At 49.8% G+C, this 15,004-nt stretch overlaps 1 pseudogene; it reads left to right on the top strand.

Moving 5' to 3' along the window:
- Window positions 1-9,465: 9,465 nt before the first annotated feature.
- On the top strand, window positions 9,466-10,883 carry LOC144818017 (heterogeneous nuclear ribonucleoprotein A1-like; annotated as a pseudogene).
- The last annotated feature ends 4,121 nt before the right edge of the window (window positions 10,884-15,004 follow it).

Below are 15,004 nucleotides of genomic sequence, written 5' to 3'. Positions count from 1 at the left end.
GAGATTTCGGTCAGCCCACATGAGAACTTGCCCCTGACGCTGTACCATTTTACTCTACATCAGAGCCCACTCAAACACTCAGGCCCCAAACAACTCAATCTAGCAATCTGGCACATGAAGCCCTAGTATTCGGGTATGTCAAGCTACCGGAGGAGTGCATGCTAACTCTCTATGAGGCACAGAGGCCACCTAGGTGTGTCTGGTATGCAGCAGACAGGAAAAGGTTAGTCCAGTACTACATCAATAAACCCAAAGACCACCTTAAGGTCTGTTAAAGATATACATTGCTACCTTCTAAATCTCCAAAATGCTGGGTTAGAATACACTTCCATTCTCCTACTTTTGACTGCAGTTTCGTATATGCAGAATAGGGAACTCAAATCTTTCTTAAAAATCTTATTTTGTAGCTTTCATGGAGGGCTTTAAAATTGTTATTGCAGAACTTGCCTTTTTGGTTAAAGTTCCCTACACTTTTTGCTTTCCCTCTAGACCTAGAGATGCCAATTTGGAAGCTTTGAGTACTTTCCCTCGGCTGATCAGTGTCAAAGTACAGAAGTTCCCTATGCAAAATGTCATGGTGATTGGTTGGCCATGATTGGTATGTTTGTCTTACTAGTAAAAGTCCCTGGTGATGTCCAAGGGCTAGTAATGCGAGGGAGCGCAGAGAAGGGAACTCAGGCCTTCAGTGTAGGGCCTGCGCACAGAATGCTAAGTTAGCATGTAGTCGTAACAAATGTAACCACTTGTCAGGCCTGACTCCCTTTTTACAAACACATGGAGCACCCTTCGGTAAGTACCAGGTAACCCCTGGGCAGGGTCTGTGTAAGTAAAAGGCAGAACATAAACTGAGGTGTGTGTTATGGTCTGACAGTGAAAAACTCTCCATTTCGTTTTTCACTGCTGAAAGGCCATTCTGCCCATAGGACAGAATGGGGGAGGCTGGGTGTTATTTGTTAGCCTAGTTTCCTGTCAGTTTATAATGGGGAGGTGAAGTTTGGTATGTATGGCTCACAGTGTCATAATCAATCAATCAATCAAGACATTTGTAAAGCGCACTACCTACCTGATAGGGTCTCAAGGCGCAGGGGGTAGGGGGGTGCTGCTACTGATGGAGAGCCAGGTCTTGAGGAGTCTTCTGAAGGCTAGTAGGTCTTGGGTCTGCCGTAGGTTGGTGGGGAGGGTGTTCCAGGTCCTGGCAGCAAGGTGGGAGAAGGATCTGCCATCGGCGGTAGTGCTTCGGATGCGAGGGACTGTGGAGAGGGCGAGGTGAGCGGAGCTGGCGGATGGGGGTGTAGAAGCTGAGTCTGTTAAGGTATGCTGGGCCGGTCTTGTGAAGGGCTTTGTGTGCGTGGATGAGGAGTTTGAAGGTTATCCTCTTGTTGATGGGGAGCCAGTGCAGGTCCTTCAGGTGGGGTGTGATGTGGCTGTGGCGGGGGATGTAGAGGATCAGACGTGCTGAGGCGTTCTGGATGCGATGCAGCCGTCTCAGGAGCTTGGCCGACGTTCCTGCGTAGATTGCGTTTCCGTAGTTCAGCCTGCTGGTGATGAGGGCCTGGGTGACTGTTTTCCTCATTTTGGTGGGGATCCACTTGGAAATCCTGCGGAGCATTCGGAGGGTGTTGAAGCAGGATGAGGAGACGGTGTTGACCTGCTTGGTCATGGAGAGGGTGGCGTTGAGGATGACCCCTAGGTTGAGTGCGTGGTCGTTGAGTCTTGGTGCTGTTCCCAGTGTTGGCGGCCACCAGGAGTCTTCGCAGGCTGAGGGGGTGGGGCCGAGTATGAGGACCTCCGTCTTGTCTGAGTTCAGCTTCAGTCAGCTGTTTTTCATCCATTCGGCAACGTCCTCCATTCCTTTGTGGAGATTGGTTTTGGCGGTGTGTGGGTCTTTGGTGAGGGAGATGATCAGCTGGGTGTCGGCGGCATAGGAGATGATGTTGAGGTTGTGATGTGGGCGAGGGGTGCCATGTAGATGTTGAACATCGTCTGGCTGAGGGATGATCCCTGGGGTATGCCGCAGATGATCTCGGTGGCCTTGGAGTGGAAGGGGGGAGGCGGATGCTCTGTGTTCTGCCGGAGAGGACGGATGTGGTCCAGTCCAGGGCCTTTTCTTGGATCCCGGCGTCGTGTAAGCGTGTTTGTAGTGTGTTGTGGCATACTGTGTCAAAGGCGGCTGATAGGTCCAGGAAGATGAGGGCCGCTGTTTCTCCGTTGTCAAGCAGGTTCCTGATGTCATCGATGGCGGCGATGAGGGCGGTTTCGGTGCTGTTGTTGCTGCGGAAACCGGATTGGGATGGGTCCAGGATGTTCTCCTCGAAGCGGCGGGTCAGTTGGCGATTTTCTTGGTGACCTTCGCCGGGAACGGAAGCAGGGAGATGGATTGGAAGTTCTTGGGGTCCGCCTAGGGTTTCTTGAGTAAGGCGTTGATCTCGGCGTGCTTCCAGCTCTCCAGGAAGGTTGCTGTTTCGAAGGAGATGTTGATTACTTTCCGGAGATGGGGTGCGAAGGCTGTGCTGGCTTTGTTGAAGATGTGGTGAGGGCATGGGTCTAACGGTGATCCGGAGTGGATGGTGCTCATGATCTTGCTGGTGTCCTCGTAGTTGACGCTGGTCCAGGAGAGCAGGTGGTTGGTGCGGGTGGTGGTCGTGGGGGTGGGGGTGAGGGTTGTCGGGGTGGTCGTGAAGCTGTCGTAGATGTCTGCGATCTTGCGGTGGAAAAAGGTGGCCAGTGAGTCGCACAGGTCGTGTGAAGGCGGGATGTTGTTGGTGTTGGTGCTGGGGTTGAAGAGTACCTTTATGATGTTGAAGAGGTCTTTGCTGTTGTGTGCGTTGTCTAGGCGATCCTTGAAGGAGGCCCTCTTGGCGGCTCTGATGAGTTGATGGTGTTTGTGGGTAGCGTTCTTGTGGGCTGTGTAGCTGTCCGGTGATCGTTCGCGAAGCCAGTTCTTCTCCAATTTTCGGCAAGTTTGTTTGGAGGCATGGAGGTCTTAGGTGAACCAGGTGGCTTTCTTGCTGGTGTGGCTGTTGGAGGGTGACTTGAGCGGGGCGAGGGTGTTGGCGCAGTCGTCGACCCATTGTCTGAGTTTGCTGGCGGCGGTGTCTGGATTGGTGGAGTCGGCGGGTGGGTTCTGGGCGAGGGTGTTAGCCGGTCTTCGGTGACTTTGCTCCAGCAGCGTCGAGGCATCTGTTGAGTGCGATGGTGCCCTTGGGGCAGGTGGGTCACCCTCAGGGTCGGCGTAGGTTATTGAACGTTTAAAGTGATTCAAAAGTAGAGCCCATTCCATAGATATAGGGTGCTCGCGCATTCCTTTCACCTCTTCCTCTCTTAGTGCTTCTTCCTCTGCGGTTGCCCACTTGTGTACCGCCCCCTCCTAGGCTACGATCGGAGGACCTGTGGGGGACCGCCAATGCATAGCTATATTCCGGTTGGCTAATAAGATGACCAGTGAGGTAAATTTGAGTTGTGTTGTTTCCGCTTCCGAAAGACACCTAATGCGAGACCTCCCAGGTGTGTAAATGTGGGAGCCCGGTGAGGTCTCTGAGTGATTTATGGATGTGCTGCCAATATGGTAGGGCAGCTCCAGAACATATGATTAAAATCTGCTGCTTGCGAGTGGCACCTGGGACATAGAAACTGGGTGTCGGGATAGAATAGTTGGAGGAGTGCTGGTGTCAGATAAGCGCTATGGAGGATGTAGCATTGTATGTTTTTGAATCGTGCATTTCGAGGCACTTTTTTGGGGTGTTTGAGGGCTCTCTCCCATTCTTTCTCGTGTAGTGGCCATCCCAGTTCGTTTTCCAGGTGGACCGTAGGGTCCCTAGGGGTCTGTTCATAAGTTCCCTGATGGCTTTATATAGCCATGTGGTCAAGTGTCGTCCTACTCCCATGCACAAGATTGTGTGTATAACCGGATGTGTGGCCGGTTCCCCTGTTGAGAGGTCATGGTGCGGGCGGTAATTTTCAAGGAGTTGGTGGTGGAGTAAAAACTGGCAAGGGGGGAGCTCATAGTCGTCTATAAGTTGTTGGAATGGTCTCAGTTGTCCGTCTTCGAATAGCGATTCCATTTCGGTGATGCCGCATTCTGTCCATGTGTGAAGCATATTATATGTGTAATAACTGTCTCTTTTGGGCGAGCCAACTAGAGGAAACAGTGGAGAGTATGAGGGTCTCCCTGATGACATACGGTGTATCCTTTACATGCATTTGCATGCTACTGCTACTTGTAGGGGGTGTGTGCTTCTGGGTTTGGTGCCTGGTAGTAGGAGACGACGGAGTTCAGGGATGGGCACTGGACCAGTCATGGTGAACGTTTCCGCTATGTACCTGCCAAACATCCAGTAGGAGAGCCACTGTAGTTGCGTTGCTAGGAAATAGGATTCGAAGGATGGGGCACCTAAACCGCCTTGTGTGGTGGGCCATTGCGGCTTCGTTAGTGCTATCCAATGTCTGTGTGTTCCCCATATTAGTGAGCTGAGGAGTGAGTCCAAGTCCCGGAAGAATGTTCTGGGCGGAATGATTGGTAGATTTGTGAAATAATAGAGTAACCGTGGGACTCTTATCATTTTGGCGAGAGATACGCGGCCGATCGGGACTAGTGGGAGATTCTTCCAGAAACCAATCGATGACCTGATGCTGGCCAATGCCCTGCGGTGATTGCCTTTGTACATGTCGGTCGGGGTGTGGTAGAGACGGATCCCGAGGTATCAGGGGGTGTCCGAGCTCCGGGCTATGCTCTGGTCGCCCAACTTGATATCTCGGGGAGGGAGGTTTAGATGTAGCGGGTACACTGTGATACTTCCTCAAACTCTGTCAGTGTTGTCCAGATGGGTGTAAGGTCCGCGGTAACGTCTCTAATATATCTTAAAAGGTCACCAGCCATGGAGATGCCCAAATGTTCTCCCTCTTTTCTCAACTGTATGCCCAGCGGTTCTACAGCAAGGGTGAAGAGTGGGCAGCCGACGATGTGTAGCGTCCTAGCCTAACACGTGAGGTTAGTTTGGTGTAGAAGATTTGGGTATACGCCAAGAGGGTAGGGCCAGGCCCAATTCGTCGCAGGACCGAGAAGAGATACTGCCATGTGAGGGTGTCAAAGGCCTTCTCGAGGTCCAGGATTAGGAAGGCTGCCCAGGGAAATTTGTCACCTACTTGATCTTGGACATGGAATAGTAGGCGTATGTTCTGAGAGGTGTCCCTACCCGGGACAAAACCACATTGGTCAGGATTGATTAGGGACCGTATGATTTCAGCATATCTATCCGCTAATATCTTCCCAAAAATCTTACAGTTGGTAGATAGGAGCGTGAAGGGGCAGTAAGAGGCCAATAGTTGTAGGTCACGATAACGGATTCCCGGCGGGATCTCGGTAGTTCCCCTTTTTCCAATACGGTGGTGAACATTGCCACTAGATGGGGGACTAGTAAGGGGGAGAAGGTTGTGTAGTATTCCAAGGGGAGCCCGTCCAACCCTGGTGCTTTGTTGCGGGCTAAGGCGTGAAGGGCCTGAGTGATATCCGCAGATTGTATCGCCGCATCTAACATTGTGCTATCCACCAATCTTTGGGATCGTCCAGGGATCGAGAAAGTGGTCTATTGTGCCCTGCACGGTTGGGTTGTGTGACAGTAGACTTCCGAGTAGTACTGATGGAGTAGTACTGATGGAATGCTGAGAAGATCTTATCTTGGGACCGTATTGGATTGCCGTGAGGGTCTATCACTTCTGTAATGGGGTTTACCTCTGTGTCTTGTTTGGCTAGCCATGCCATTAAGATTTATCCCGTTCCTTATGCATCCGGGTTTCATATGTCCTAAAGATGTATCAACGTAAGTCGACGCATGTGGCTAGATTTGCTGTCTTGGCCCTGGCTATCTGTGGCACTCCTTCTTCTGTTAAGTCGTCACGCTTAGGGGCGGTAGCCAGTTGCTTTTTGGCTGTAGTAAGCGCCAGTTCCGCTTTACCCCTACTATTTGTTTGATACAGTCCCCGCGGGCCACCACCTTGAATGTGTCCCACTCCACCAATGCAGAGGTCGCTGTCCCTGCATTGTTAGCGAAGTAGTCCTGTATGCTTTGCCCCTGTTCATGTTTGAAAACTGGGGCCGTTAGGCTGTCCCGTGGCAGTCACCATGTGGGAACTGGGGGGTGTGGGTCTCCAATTCAGTCGCAGAATGTGGGCGTCATGGTAAGAAAGGATCCTACCCATGTTGTCAGTGTGTTGCACCTTAGGAAGAACCGTCGCTGAGCATAATAATCTATCTAGTCAGACTCTTAGGTTGTGTGGGATGGAGTGGAACGAGTACAGTTGAGTCTGTGGGTGGTGATTTCTCCATGCGTCCGTGAGCGCCCAGTGTGCGACCCAGGCCTTGAATCGTTCGGTCTGCTTCTGGGCGGCGGAGTGCGGGTGGGAGCGGTCCAAAGTGAGGTCTAGAGTGCAATTAAAGTCGCCCCTTAGAATCCATGTGATGGAGGCAAATTGGGCTAGCACCTCAGTGAGGCGATCCCAGAACCTGTCCTGCTCTACATTTGGGACGTATGTATTACCTAATAGCACCGAGTGCCCGTCTAGGAGTACCTCTAGTAGTGCATATCTACCCTTTGTCCACCACCCGTCTGAGCTTCTGAAAAGGGGTCCCAGACCGAACCAATATTAATGCCCCACGGGCGTAGGCAGAATATGATGTAGCGCATATGGTTCCTCGCCATTTGGTCTGTAACTTGCTTATTTCAGTGTTGGTGAGCTGTGTCTCCTGTAAAAATATAATTTTGGGCATTTTGTATATGAGTATACGGCATAACGCTTGCTCGTGTATGGAAGCCCGGGCGTTAATCGTTAAGAGGCCGATGTCAGCATACTGTGTCGTTGTAGCCAAAGGGTAATATTGGCGTTCGCTGGAATGGGTTGTGACAACCGGAGCTCCGTGACCAATGGGTTACCTATTGTGTGAGGACCACGTATAATGCCCCTTGTCTCTCATATGCATGTTTCATGCACCCTGTTATGTGAAGTTCCATGAGGGAGTGGGGTGTCTCTGAATAGGACAAAAAACTGTGAAACTGGGGACGGGAAACATTCCCAATGCTGAGGACCCATCCCTGTCCACGATACGTCCAAACTCACTCTCTCAAGGAGGGAGCGTGCAACAGTACATGGTGGGGGTGACAGTACTTGCTTGCGAGACGTTCCATCGATCGGGCCTTGGTAGGATCATTGAGCGTCGTCTGGAGCGTGCTGGGTCAAGTCTTTGTCATGTGTGCTCAATGAGTGAGTTCAGGCTCCAGAAGTCGTGTAGAATTGTCGGCGGGGCCATCTCAGGCTGGGAGGGGGTTAATTGGGCCATCCAACATAGGCTGTCTTAATGGGTGACATGGGGGGGTTCACTTGAGTCTGTTCTAGCGAGAGTTCCGTCGCTATCATCCTCCCCGTCTGATGAGAAGATATGTGGGGCCCGGCCTATATCCTCTGTATGGGGAGAAGCCTGCAGGTCAATCACCACCTGTAAGACCTCGCGTCTCTCCTTCATTATTTGTTCCAGGTTCCAGGTTTGGGGAGTCTTGGGTGCCATTCCCGAGCTTTCCCTTCGTCTCCACGCGTTGTTGCTTCGAGTTGCATCTCCTGGCACGTGGCGATTTGAATGTAGGGTTTCGCATGGATTCAGATTTGGATTGTTGCTTGCAGTGGTGGTCCGCCCATTCATGTGCTTCCTCGGTGCTCATGAAAAAGGAAGCGGAGCCATTGTAGAGGGTTTTAAGGCGGGCCGGGAACAGGAGGGAGTATTGTATATTGTTCGCGCGTAGTCGTCGTTTTATTTTCAGATACAATGATCTTCGTTGTTGCACCACTCGTGCGTAGTCCGGGAATATAATTATCTGATTGTTTTCTACATGCAGAGGACCTGCTTGTCTGGCTGCTCAGAGTACTGCGTCCCGGTCTCGAAAGTGTAGGAATTTCGCCAGTATCGGTCTGGGGGGGCTCCTGCCGGGGGTTTTCGAGCCGGAACTCGGTGGATGCGCTCAATGGAGAAAAATGCCGTCCTGTCCATCATGGGGGTGAAGGATTTCACCCATGTTTCCATATATTCCAGCGGGTTTGGGCCTTTGATTCCCTCCGGAAGGCCTAGCACACACATGTTGCAGTGTCGCGAACAACCTTCCAAGTCGTTTGTACGTTCTTCCATAGTGGATAGGCGGTTCAGGACATCTTGCAGTGTCTGCTGGTGCGCCTTGACGGTAGGTTGCAACTCGGCTAGGTTCTTCTCCCACTTCACTTTGTCGGCGAGTTTACGGTGGTCGTCCCGTATGAGGTTGATGTCTGTCGCAAGGGTGCCTAGTCGCTCCTCAATGGAGATCCTGGAGTGTTTGTTAGCCATTACTACCTGGTCCAGTTTGTCCGAGATTGATGGGTCAGGCTGCGGTGCCTTAGACGTGAAGTAAAAAAGAAAGGTTTCCCTTTATGATTGCTCTGCTGGAGAATCAGTCACGCCACATCAATCAACTCACATGGGTGTTAATTCACCATAAAAAAACGAAATAATAATACAATAAAGCACTTGCAAAGAAAAACAACTATGTTAAAATGTATCACAATATTTATTTCTCAATAAAATCAACAGTAATCCCTAATACACAAATTCATTAAAAAAGATTATTCCAAAAAAGAATTTTGTACACCAGCAAATTAAGAAAAGAACATTTTCATAGAACTACAGGAGACATATAGACAATAAACTTTGTCTTGAGAGTGTTATTTCAGATACAAATAGAACAACAGAAAGTGAGACATTTGATTCCCTATCACCATAAAACTGTTGGTCTTTCCGAACTAAGGCGTCGACGCGTTTCGATGGTGTTAGATCTATAAAACCACCTTCTTCAAGACATATGTAATATTTATCTCCTTATGCATAGTATCACCAGTGCAATCGCACTTAAATGAAAGAGTCCTCCTTGAGTTAATTTTAAGAAGGAAGGTGCTGCAATTTTGAGAATAAAATCTTTTTTTGCCATGAAAATGTAAATTCTTTAAAACGATTTCCTTTTGCGGTCAATCGTGCCACCTGGGGACTAGCTCTTCATATTTGATCCACGGTGTTGATTTATTCTTAATCACTGGTCAGGATATGTATATTTCCAGTATTGTCACCGATTTCACCTTATTGAAATCATACGAGTCACCGCCAGTATACAAGGGAAGTCGGCACCGGAGGACGTTCGTTGTAGGATTAAAAAGCCACAACCACGTCGTACTCTGGGCCCAGAATTAAACAACAGATCATTGTTTGGCTCGTATGATTTCAATAAGGTCGACGCCTTAGTTTGTTATATTCGGAAAGACCAACAGTTTTATGGTGATTGGGAAACAAATGTCTCGCATTCTGTTGTTCTATTTGTATCTGAAATAACACTTTGAAGACAAAGTTTGTCTATATGTCTCCTGTAGTTCTATGAAAATGTTCCTTTTTTATTTTGATGGGCGAATGGACTAACATCGAAGCGTCTCGCGGCACAAGCAGCAATGGACGGCCGTGATCCCAAGGAGCCGGAGCAGTTGAGGAAACTCTTCATCGGAGGCTTAAGCTTCGAAACAACAGACGACAGCTTAAAGGAACATTTCGAACAATGGGGCAAACTCACCGATTGCGTGGTAATGAGGGACCCGCAAACAAAACGTTCCAGGGGATTTGGATTTGTGACTTACTCCTGCGTGGAAGAAGTGGATGCTGCAATGGCAGCTCGGCCACACAAGGTTGATGGACGTATCGTAGAACCAAAGCGAGCAGTGTCACGCGAAGACTCTGCAAGGCCTGCTGCACACTTGACAGTCAAAAAATCGTTGTTGGGGGGATTAAGGAAGATACAGAAGAATATCATTTAAGAGACTACTTCGAAGAGTACGGAAAGATCGAAACAAATGAAGTAATGGAAGATCACCAGAGCGGGAAGAAAAGAGGCTTCGCATTTGTAACATACGATGACCATGATACAGTCGACAAAATTGTTGTTCAGAAATACCATACAATCAATGGGCATAACTGTGAAGTTAAGAAGGCACTTTCCAAACAAGAAATGCAGACGGCTGGTTCTCAAAGAGGTTGTGGTGGTTCAAGCAGTTTTGGTGGTGGCCGAGAAAGCAGCTTCGGCAATGGTGGTGGTGGTGGTGGCGGTGGCAGCAACTTCGGGGGTCGTGGAGGAGGAAACTTCAGCAGCCCAGGAGGCTTCGGTGGTGGAGGTGGAAGCCGTGGGTACGGTGGCGGAGATGGATACAACGGCTATGGCAGGGACGGTGGAAATTATGGAGGCGACTCTGGCTATGGTGGTGGAAGAAGCGGCGGTTTTGGTGGTAGTCCTGGTGGTTATGGGAGCCAAGGTCTTGGAGGATATGGTGGTGGTGGTAGCGGAGGCTACGATAACTACAACGAAGGAGGAAACTTTGCAGGCGGTGGCTATGGGGGCAGTAGTGGCTACAACGATTTCGGAAATTATGGTGGCCAACAGCAATCCAACTATGGGCCGATGAAGGGTGGAAGCGGATTTGGTGGTGGACGAAGTTCTGGCAGCAGTCCCTATGGTGGTGGTGGTGGCAGAGGTGGTGGCTACGGAGCAGGTGGTGGAACTGGTGGTGGAAGCGGCGGATATGGTGGCAGAAGGTTTTAATAAGATGCCATAAGGCTACAGTTCTTAGCAGGAGAGCAAGGAGTTGTCAGGAAAGCTGCAGGTTACTTTGAGACAGTCGTCCATGTGCATTAGGAGGACTGTAATCTACCATAGGAGGAGCGATGATCCTAGGCGGAAAAGTTACTGCAGCTTAAACAGGAGAACCTTCTTGTTCAGGACTCATAGCCACAGTTCGCTAAAACAAAAGTGCAGCTGTTGAATACAATGCAGTGTTCATTTAGATGTACATTCCTGAGGTCTTATATTTTTTTATCTGTTGTAGTTTGTCTTTGATTTTTTCATTACATCAGGTATATTGCCCTGTAAATTGTGCTAGTGATGTCAGGAATATAGAAATTGAGGACTTTAAAAAAAATATATATATATATTTTTGGGAATAATCTTTTTTAATGAATTTGTGTATTGGGGATTACTGTTGATTTTAATGAGAAATAAATATTGTGACACATTTTAACATAGTTGTTTTTCTTTGCAAGTGCTTTATTGTATTATTGTTTCTGTTTTTTATGGTGAATTAACACGCATGTGAGTTGATTGATGTGGCGTGACTGATTCTCTAGAAAAGCGATCCTAAAGGGAAACCTTTCTTTTTTACTACATGGTATTAGGGCACTCTATTCCCTTTGGTTGAAAAGAGCCCCTCTCCGTGTCTTTTGATAGTGCCTTAGACATGACCCATGTACGGGTGTTGGGCATGTTTTCTGGGGCGGTCTCGGGCACTGCAGTTTGCTTGGATGCTCGTGGTTTCTCCATTGCGGCGGCAAGGTGAGTGTCACTGGACCCAGTCGTCGTCGAGAGTTATGAGGTGGGGCCTGTCTCTGTGATGTCCCGACACAGGATCTACTGGTTTCAGTGCGAGGCTGATCTTCGATTGGCGAGGCGATGAATCGTGGGGGTCAGTGGGCATCTAATGGGGGGAGAAGGCTCAGTTTTCTGGCTGCCAGTCCACCACCCCACAGGTTTGGAAGGAGGCTTGGCGCTTCTGGTGAAGGTGAGGAGTGCTGTGCGTGGAGATGGTGGGGGAGTGGTCTTGGGCCCCCTGCGGGGGAAACAAAGTACTCCCAGTCCGACCACCTCAGTGCCTGGTTCACCTCAATTAGTTCCCGCGCTTTACTTGCAGCAGAGTATATGGGCTGGTGCGGGGAGCGTTACTGTGCCGCCATCTTAAGGTAAGGCAGCGTCCCTCTGTGGTGCTTGAAGGTCTTGCCGAGGTGGAAGGAGTAGGGGTTCACCCTCGCTCTGCCAGCCGCTGAGGGGGATCTTCCCGCTCACCTCCAATTCGTCGTCGCTGGGGATCCCTGGATGCTCCTTGGGGACCAGTCTCACTCTTGACAGCGTCTCTGGGCTCTCGGCGCCATCTTGGAACCAGGCGGCATCGGCGCAGGGCGATTCTGTGGATCCCTGCCGGTGGTCGGTCGGTCTGCCTCGCAGGCTGTAAACTGCGTCTCAGACCCTCTCCCAGTGGCGTCGCAGGGCCGTGCGCATCAGGTGGCAGCTGTTGCGATTGCCATGGCGCGCAGGCCCCCGTATCTGCATGTAATGGCTGCCTTCCTGCAGAATCCAGGGGTTAACCATGGTTGTCTGCAATGCGGGGGCCGTCTTCCGCTGCCGGTATGCCCCCTGGTGGTTTGCTGGTCTTGTCGCAGGTGCTCGACATGCGGCTCAGGGTCAGTCACTCCGGGATTGCCGTCAGGAGCAGGCGGGCGCCATCTTGTCGCCGAGTACCCTGGTGAGGTTTTCCTGCTCTTTTCTCTCGGAAGGGTCCCCGTTTGTCGAGGTTTGGGGACACCGTTGGGTAGAGCGTGCCTTCCGACGCTTGGGTGTCACTTCATCCGACCAGAACGGCGCTGGAAAACGAGCAATATGCTGGCCCGATCACGGAGCCTCAGTAAAGCTCATCCGCCATTGTAGCCGGCTTAGCCACGCCCCTACTACCCATTCGTATATGTTGATTTTGTATCGTGTGGTTGTATTGTATAATTGCTTATATAAAGATTATACTAATTTTTATCCATACTCGTGTGGAGTCTATTTGTGATGACATCGTGGGGTTACTGTGAGGGTTGTTGCGCATACTGAACACTCGTCCCTTGGAGATAAGCCTGGCTGCTCGTCTCAAGCTACTAAGGGGGCGACCAGGGCTATCTCAGACTGTGTCCTTCCTTAGCCTAACGTTGAAGTGAGGGGTCGGGACGCACGCCTCCTGCATTTGGTGGCGGCAGTGACCGAGAGGGACCTCCACTTAAAACGGTTATACCTCCCAAAACGTTCACATGCTTCATCTGGAACTTAAATTTAGTTTTCACATGGCTTATGGGTCAACACTTCCATCCCCCTCTGTGGTCTCCAGTTCTAGCCATGGAAGGTGGTCTCCTTAATAGCAATCGCCTTTCTGAGTCGCATCAGTGAGCTACAGGCGTTAGCAGTAGAGGAACCTTTCATTCAGGTTCACATTGATAGATTAGTCCCAAGTCTTGCTAAAGCTAGTATAAACTTTTTGCATTAATCAAACTGTTGACCTGCCCACCTTAGCGGAAAAAAGGGCAATTTTACACACATTTGATACTAAAAGGGTGCATATGTATTGGATTGATAGGATCAAGTTAATACATAATACAAAACAACTCTTTCCAGCCTGTGCCAAGCCTCAAAAGGAACATCCCACCTCTAAGTTAGACACTACAAGTTGGATTATTAACTGAATATAGACCTGTTACGCCAAAGTGCAGTTTACCTGTGTTTCCTAGAGCACATTCCACATGTAGCAAGCATTGGCAAAACCAATTAGTCTGGCATTGGCTGCCAGCCTTCTTACAACTCCTGATATGTTTTGTCATGGTTTTTGCCAAACTTTATCCCCCAAAAAATCATTTGTTACAGGCAAAGGTTTTTGGGTCTCAAAAACACCACGCATTGCTTTGTGGCAATGAAGGGAACTACTTTATTTGTGGATGTGTTCCACGTGAAAGTCAGCCAATGCCTGAAGTGGGTTGATTATTTATTGCCCCTAATGCATGCTGGAGTGGATGGAAGAAAAATTTGAATGACCCCAACCACAGACTAATGGATAACATGTGGCTGATACCACTTGTTAGAAATGGAATTTCTGGTTGGCTAAGGCTTGCGCCAAAGCCAGGCAGAAACCACCACTCTAGAGTTACACGCTGAAGATAACCCGTGCTCACCCCCTTGGTAGCTTGGCACGAGTAGTCAGGCTTATCTCAGAGGCAATGTGTAAAGCGTTTGCGCAACACACACACACAGCAGAAAGAAACTAGGTACACTACAAAAGAAACTCCACACAAGGTTATATGAAAAATAGCCTTTGTATTATCATAAACCTATTAGAAACCTAATCATACATTTACACTGTACCAACTGGCACAGGCAATATTCACAAAAGGGTTATATACAGGACTAGGCCAATTGGGCCACGGTCAGAACCATCAGAACAGGTAAGTAAATGTAGAACACGACCAGTAACTACTGGTACCATAATGACCTAAGCATTATCACATTGGCATTAGACCCCATCCTGAAATATCATAACATGACATTAGGCAATAAATCACATTAGACCCAAACCTCATTAGCATAAACACATTACGCCCTAGGCCTTACCAGCATGAACACAGTACTCCTAAACATAAACACATTATGTCATAGGCATCACAAGCATAACTCACATTAGGCATAAATCAGGGTGTATACATCACATTAGGGGATCAGCATCACCTGCATAAACCCAGTGTACCCCAATCACACACTGACATGACCCCCAGGCCTACCGGCCTTTTCCAGGGCTTCATGCCCTATGTCCCAAATGTCAGGGCAGCTGCCAATGCTGCAGAATCCCAAAAGTGTGCAATTGTGCAGGGCTAAACGTAGCAGCTGCCGCTAATTGCAGTGCAGCTGTGCAGGCAAAAATGTGGGCACTGGAAAAATGGTGCTGGGCTCCGGGGTGCACTCACCCCTCCTCTAGCCAAAAATCACTGGCCCCCTCGTGGCAGATGCCTGCCCTCTCGCAGGGCAACTGGAAATGGCACTGGCACCACTGTGCTGTGTGAGCCCCACTGGGACCCTGTAACTAACTTGTGCAGTGATGCTGCTACCCACTGTCAGGTGGGGCAGCTGGGGAAATTGGCCCTGGTCCTGCATGGGCCGTCGGAGCCCCCCTCTGGGACTCTCAGCCAAAAAGTGCCCCCTTAATGCAGCTGCCTGCAACTGTGGTGCAGCTGTGAAGAACAGCAAAAGATAGTGGGGAGCACTACGAGTGCTCCCAACTCAGCCCCCACTTACCGGGACTACTCTGCAGCAGGACTCGTCCAGTCTCCAGGCTG

This window comes from Lissotriton helveticus, chromosome 2_1 (assembly GCF_964261635.1).
Source record: "Lissotriton helveticus chromosome 2_1, aLisHel1.1, whole genome shotgun sequence".
Classification (NCBI taxonomy): domain Eukaryota; kingdom Metazoa; phylum Chordata; class Amphibia; order Caudata; family Salamandridae; genus Lissotriton; species Lissotriton helveticus.
Note: the sequence above shows the minus strand (reverse complement) of the source record. Positions and strands in the feature narration are given on the sequence as shown.